Genomic DNA, 6,913 nt, shown 5'->3' with positions numbered 1-6,913 from the left:
TCCCAAAGTGCTGAGATTACAGGTGTGAGCCACCGTGCCTAGCCCATATGAATTTAAAAATAATTTTTCTATTTTTAGTAGAGATAGGGTTTCACCATGTTGACCAGGCTTGTCTTGACCTTCTGACCTCAAGTGATCTGCCTGCCTCAGCTTCCCAAAGTGCTAGGATTACAGGCATAAGCCACTGTGCCCAGCCCATGACTATTACTAAAAAGTCAAAAAAACAAAAAACAGATTCTGGTGAGGTTGCAGAAAAAAAGGAATTCTTATACACCATTGGTGGGAGTGTAGATTAGTTCAACCATTATGGAAAACAGTGTGGTGATTCCTCAGAGATCTAAAGACAAAGCTACCATTTGACCTAAGAGTCCCATCACTGGGTATATACCCAAAGGGATATAAATCATTCTATCATAAAGACACATGCACATGTATGTTCACTGCAGCACTATTCACAAGACCAAAGACATGGAATCACCTAAATGCCTATCAATGGCAGACTGGATTAAGGAAATATGGTACATATACACCATGGGATACCATGCAGCCATAAAACAGAATGAGATCATGTCCTTTACAAGAACATGGATGGAGGCCATTATCCTTAGCAAACTAATGCAGGAACAGAAAACCAAATACCACATGTCCTCACTTATAAATGAGAGCTAATTGATGAGAACACATGGACACAGAGGGGAACAATAGACACTGAGGCCTATCAGAGAGCGGAGGGCAGGAGGATGAAGAAGATAGGGAAAAATAACTAATAGGCACTAGGCTTAATACTGGGGTGATGAAATAATCTGTATAACAAACCCCCACGATGCAAGTTTACCTATATAACAAACCTGCACATATACAACTTAAAAATAAAAGTTAAAAATAAAACTGAACTTAAAAGTTAAAAAAAGAAAGAAAAAGTTGAATTTGTGAGTTTTTTGTGCCCTAGTAAAATTAGACACTACTGTATAGTTAGTAGTAGTAGTATCTCATGTAAGTAATTTTTGTAAAGGCCCAGAGAAAGTAAAAATAAATAAATAAATATTATGAGCAACTTATACCCACAAATTTGATAATCTAGATGAAATGAACTAATTCCCTGTATAACACAATCTGCAAAAACTCACACGAGAAGAAATAAACTATCTGAATAGACCTATATCTATTAAAGGAATTGAATCAAGTGGCTCACACCTGTAATCCCAGCACTTTGGGAGGCTGAGGAGGGCAGATCACAAGGTCAGGAGATCGAGACCATTCTGGCTGACATGGTGAAACCCCGTCTCTACTAAAAATACAAAAAATTAGCTGGGCGTGGTGGCATGCACCTGTAGTCCCAGCTACTTTGGAGGCTGAGGCAGGAGAATTGCTTGAACCCAGGAGGCGGAGGTTGCAGTGAGCTGAGATTGCACCACTGCATTCCGGCCTGGGCGACAGAGCAAGATTTTGTCTCAAAAAAAAAAACAAAAAACTGAATCAATAATTAATAACCTTCCCAAACAGATGGCACTAGGGTTCACTGGTAAATTCTACCAAACATTTAAAGAAGAAATTATATAAACTCTCTACAGTCTCTTCCAGGAGACAGAAGCAGAGGGAACACTTACTAATTTATTCTATGATGCCACCATTACCCTAGTACCAAAACCATATAAAGATATTACAAGAAAAGAAAACTACAGGCCAACATCTCTCATGAATGTAGATGCAAAAATCCCCATCAAAATATTAGCAAATATCCACAATGCACAAAAAATTATACACCATGACCATGTTTGATTCATTCCATGTATGCATGGCTAGTTCAACATTTGAAAATCAATGTAATCCATCGCACCAACAGGCTAAAGACGAAAAATCATATGATCATATCCACAGACGTAGAAAAAGCATTTGAGAAAATTCAACACTCATTCTGTGTGATGCTATAGTAGTGTATACATTTGTAAAAGACCATAGAATACACAAAATCAAGAGTGAAAATGTAAACTATGGACTTTGAGTGATAATGGTGTATAAAGGTTGGTTCATCAATTTGAAATATATGTACAACTTCTGGTGCGGGATGTTGATGGTGAGGGAGGCTATGCATGTGTGTGAGAAGGAGTATATGGAATTTCCCTGTACTTTTCATTGAGTTTTGCGTGAAGCTAAAACAGCTCTAAAAAGTAAAGTGTATTTTTTAGAAAAATGGAAGAAGCCATTCTGGGTCATACCTTAAACAATAATAGGTAGACCTGGAACTCAACTCCAGATTTCTTTGACTGCAACTGTCTTGTCCTTATCCACTGTGCCACAAGATCTACTTTGAATTTCACCCTGTTTAATATTTCTTTACTGAACACAATTGACTAGATGGAAAATGGACTAGACTCACCATTTAGAAAAGCAAGGAACCTAATTTTTTGTACAAATGATAATGATATATTTCTAATAAAGGGTACATTTCAGGGAGAAAAATGAAGGAAAAGTTAAGGCATTTCTAGATAAACAAAAACTGATGATATTCAACACTAGTAGACATGCCCTACAACAAACGCTAAAGCCAATCCCTCTTCTAGGTATATACTGAAAGGAGAGGAAATCACCATCTTGTAAAGATATCTGCACTCCCATGTCATTGAAGCATTATTCATAATGGCCACAATATAGTTACAACATAAGTGCCCGTCAATGGACAAATGGATAAAGAAAATGTGTTATGTATGTATATAGATATGTGTGTGTATTTATTTATACAAACACACACACACAATGAAATATTCAGCCTTTAAAAAGGAGATACTGCCATTTGCCACAAAATGGATGGATCTGGAGGACATTATGCTAAGTAAAATAAGTCAGATACAGAAAAAACATATAGCATAATCTTACTTATATTGTACACTCTATTTTTTAAAAGTCAAATATATAGTACAGAGAGAATGAAATAGTAATTACCATGGGTGGGAATAGGGAAGAAACAGGAAAATGTAGGTCAAAGGATACAAAGTAGCAGATATGTAGGATGAACAAGTCTAGAGTTTTAACATACCACATTAGGACTGTAGTTAATAAAATTGTGTTAAAGACTTTTGTTAACTAAGTAGAGTTTAGCTGTTCTTGTCACAAAAAAGTAACTATGTGAGATAACAGATACATTAATTTGCTTCACCACAGCAACTATTTTACTATCTACGTGTATTCCATAACATGTTGTAAACCTCAACACACAATAAGATTTATTTTTAAAAAAAGAAATGCTAAAGGGAGTCTTCCAGTCTGAAAACGACAACAGAAAGTAATTCAAAAATATCCAAAAAAAATTAAAGAACAATGGTAAAAGTAGATACACAGGTGTTATTGGCTGAATTGTGTCCACCAAAATTTATGTATTAAAGTCCTAGCTTCCATCCTATAGGATGTGACTATATTTGGAGAAAAGGTATTTAAGAAATAATTAAGTTAAAATAAGGTTATTGGAGTGGGACCTAATCCCACATGACTAGTATCCTTTTAGGCAGAAGAAAAACTATGCAAAGACACAGGGAGAAGATGGCCATCTACAAGCCAAGGAGAGAGGCTGCTAAAGAAACTAAACCTGCCAAAACCTAGATCCAGGACTTCTACTCTCTCTAACTGTTGGAAAATTAATTTTTACTGTTTAAGCCACTCAGTCAGTGATACTTTCTTATGACAGCCCTAGCTACCTAATGTAATAGGTAAGTATAAAAAGCCAGTAGTATTACATATTTGGTTCGTAACCCTTTTATTCTGTAGAATTTAAAGGACAAAGATATAAAATAATAATTTTAAATTTATGCTAATGGGTACACAATGTATAAAGGTGTAATTTGTGACAATAAAAAAATAAAAGAGGGACACAGCTGTAAGGAGCCAGAGTTTTCTAGTACTATTGAAACTACGTATTAATTCAAAGTTGAGTGTTACAGAGTTAAGATAGTAATTGTAATCCCCAGGGTAACCACTAAGGGAAAAATTGAAAATATACAGAAAAAGAAACAAAGAGGGATTCAAATGGTACACTAACAACAACAACAAAAAAAATCAATCACAAAAGGAGGCACTAATGGAAGAAGTGAAAAACAAAAAAGATAATATATTAGTATGCTAGGGCATATAAATATATATGTATATATAAAATACTACATATATAAAAGACATATATGAGTATGCTAGGGCTGCCAGAAAAAGTATAACATAAAGGGTGGTTTAAACAACAGAATTGTGTTTCATCACACTTATGGAGACTAGAAGTTCAAGATCAAGGTGTTAACAGGCTTAGTTTCTCCTAACTCCTCTCTTCTTGTCTTGCAGATGGCTTCCTTCCCATTGCATCTTGGCATGGTCTTTTCTCTATGCATGCACATCCTGGTGTCTCTTGGCATGTCTTAATCTTATAAGGACATCAGTCAGATTAGATTAGAGCCCACCCTAATAGCCTCATTTTTACTTATTTACCTCAAAGGCCCTATTGCAAATATAGTCATAATTTGAGGTACTGGGGGTTAGGCCTTCAACATATATATATTGAGGAAACACAATTCAGCCCATAATAAGACATACAGTAAACATGGCCAGGCGTGGTGTCTCACACATATAATTTTAGCACTTTCGGAGGCCAAGGCAGGAAGAACTGCTTGAGGCCAGAAGCTTGAGACCAGCCTGGGCAACATAGTGAGACCCCATCTCTATAAAGCAAATTCAGTTAAAAAGCATTAGTTAGGCATGGTGGTGCACATCTGTAGTCACAGCCAGGGTGACAGAGTAAGAGCCCATATCTTTAAAAAATGTAATTTGTGATATCAATAATATAAAGTGGGGGAGTGATGCTGTAAAGGAGTAAAGTTTTTGTATGTGATTAAGCTTACGTTGTAATCAGCTTAAAATAGAATGTTATAACTTTAAAACATTTTATGTAGTTGCAATGGTAATCACAAAGAAAATACCTATAGAATACACACAAAAGGAAATGAGAAGGAAATCAAAGAAAGCCACTATAAGAAAAAAATGAAACATGAAGGAGGGCAGTAAGAGAAGAAAGGAGGGAAAAGGGACAAAACATACAGAAAACAAGGAAATGGCAATAAGGAGTACTTCTCTATCAGTAATTACTTTAAATATAAATGGATTACACTCCCCAAAATATATAGGTTGGCTGAATGGATAAAAAAAAATCAGGATCCACCTATTTGCTATCTATAAGAGACTCACTTTAGATCTAAGGACATGCATAGACTTAAAGTGAAAGGATGGAAACAGATATTACATAAAAATGGTAACCAAACAGAGCAGGGTGACTGTACTAATAGCAGACAAAATAAGCTGTAAGTCAAAAACTGTTATAAGAGACAAAGAAGGGCATTATATAATAGAAGAAAGAATTCACCAAAAAAATTATAAATATTCATGCAACAAACGTCAGAGCTCCCAAATATATAAAGAAAACTTTGACAGAATTAAACAAAAAAAAGACAGCAAAATATATGAAAAATAGACAGCAAAACAGTAATAGTATAGGAGACTTTAATACCCTACTTTTAATAATGAACGGATAGAACAACCAGACAGAAAGTCAATGAGACAATAAAGGACCTGAACAAAACTGTAGACCTATTGGACCTAACAGACATATAGAACTGTCTACCCAAAAAGAACAGAACATGCACATGGAACATTCTCTAGGAAAGATCACGTTAGGCCACAAAACAAATCTTAACAAATTCAAAAAGATTGAAATTATACAAACTATCTCTTCCAATCACAATGAAATAAAACTAGGAATGAATAGCAGAATAAAAATCAGAAAATCCACAAATATGTGGAATTTAAATAACACACACTTTAAAAAAAGGCTTAAAATATATTTTAATAAGTAATAACACACTTATACAGTTAATGAGCCAGCAAGGATGTCATGAGGGAAATTAGAAAATACCTTGAGACAAATGACCATGAGAATATTACACATCAAAACGTATGGGATGCAGCCAAAGCAGTACTAAATGGAAAGTTTATATGTGTAAACACATACATTATAAAAAGAAAAAAAACACCTCAAATCAACAGCCTTACTTTATACTTCAGGGATCCAGAAAAACAATAACAAACTAAATATAAAGCTAGCAGAAGGAAGAGAATAATAAAGATTAAACAGAGATAAAGAACATAGAGAATAGAGTGCACCAATGAAACTAAGAGTTGTTTTAAAAAGAGCAACGAAATTGACAAATCCTTAGGCCAGTCCTGTTGACACACACCTGTAATCCCAGCACTCTGGGAGGCCAAGGTGGGAAGATTGCTTGAGATTGCTTGAGGCCAAGAGTTTGAGGCCAGCCGGGACAACATAGCAAGACTCTATCCATACCAAAATAAAACAAAACCTTTTAGCTAGATTAACTAAGAAAAAAAGACTCAAATACTAAAATCAAAAATGAAAAATGGAACATTACAACTAATGCCAAAGAAATTTAAATGACAATGAAAAAATACTATGAGCAGTTGTATGCTGACAAATTGAACAAACTAAAAATATATAAATTCACAGAAGCACACAACCTACCAAGACTGAATCATGAATAGAAAATCTTAACATATCAGTAACCAGTAAGAAGAAAAGAATCAGAAATCAAAAACCTCCCAAAAAAACAAAAGCCCAGTTAAGAAGGAGGCAGAGCAGCTGGACATGGTGGGTCTCGCCTGTAATCCCAGCACTTTGGGAGGCCGAGGTGGGCGGATCACCTGAGGTCAGGAGTTTGAGACCATCCTGGCCAACATGGTGAAACCCCGTCTCTAATAAAAACACAAAAATTTCTTGGGTGTGGTCACACACAACTGTAATCCCAGCGACTTGGGAGTCTGAGGCAAGAAGAATTGCTTAAAACTGGGAGGCGGAGGTTGATGTGAGCCAAGA

The sequence above is a fragment of the Sapajus apella genome, unplaced genomic scaffold (genome assembly GCF_009761245.1).
Source record: "Sapajus apella isolate SASKATOON/1434 unplaced genomic scaffold, GSC_monkey_1.0 scaffold75, whole genome shotgun sequence".
NCBI classification, from domain to species: domain Eukaryota; kingdom Metazoa; phylum Chordata; class Mammalia; order Primates; family Cebidae; genus Sapajus; species Sapajus apella.
Note: the sequence above shows the minus strand (reverse complement) of the source record.